The sequence below is a fragment of the Cynoglossus semilaevis genome, chromosome 11 (assembly GCF_000523025.1).
Source record: "Cynoglossus semilaevis isolate Cse_v1.0 chromosome 11, Cse_v1.0, whole genome shotgun sequence".
Lineage (NCBI taxonomy): Eukaryota > Metazoa > Chordata > Actinopteri > Pleuronectiformes > Cynoglossidae > Cynoglossus > Cynoglossus semilaevis.
Window position 1 is genome coordinate 314106 of NC_024317.1, and position 793 is coordinate 314898.

Sequence of the window (793 nt, forward strand, 5' to 3'; positions counted from 1 at the left end):
ACTGGCCGCCAAAACGATGGTTAGAATTCCCTGCAGTCTCCTCCAGCCAGACTTCCCAGAGTGCAGCCAAGTTCTGTTGGAATGTCAAGACAAATATGAAGTGGGAAGGTCAAACCGCTCAGGAACATTAGCGCTCAGGGAACGGGCCGAGGAGCCGCGGCTTGGAAAACAATCAGCGTCTCTTCTGTGCCGACACGCACACACACACGCAACTGACACGCGCTCCCCGGAGCCGTCAGTCGTCCGCGGCGTTACACGCCATCGTCTCACGGAGAGAAAAGATTCGAACGGAATCAAAGAACAACATAAATCACGTTAACCATCGACAACATCAAAAGAAGAGTCAAGTGTTTGAACTACTATGAACATCAAGGTCAAAGGGCACGGACGTCGACGCTGGTCCACATGTGCTGTGGGCTGCAGCCCCGACCAGAGGAGGTCTGGCCCATTATTTTTGGGTTCTTTGAGGTCCACCTGGTCCTCAGGGAGAAGTCAGTCAGTGGTCGGAGGAGGAGAGAAAGAACAAGGTGGGGGGGAGGGTGAGGGGCACCCCCGTCCATGGAATCTTAAATGGAACTCAGTTTTACTAAATTGATTTGGAACTTTTGGTCGAAACAGTGAAACAAACAAAACAAAGGAACAGGAACTGAGGCCGTCCAGGTCAGAGGTCAAACTTCTTTAATCACTCTCTCTTTTACTGGTTCTTTCTACAGCTTGGTGGGGGTGAGGTCAGGGTGAGGGTCGCGACTAGAAAGTTCTGGAATGCTGAAAGTACAGTGTCGTAAATGGAACC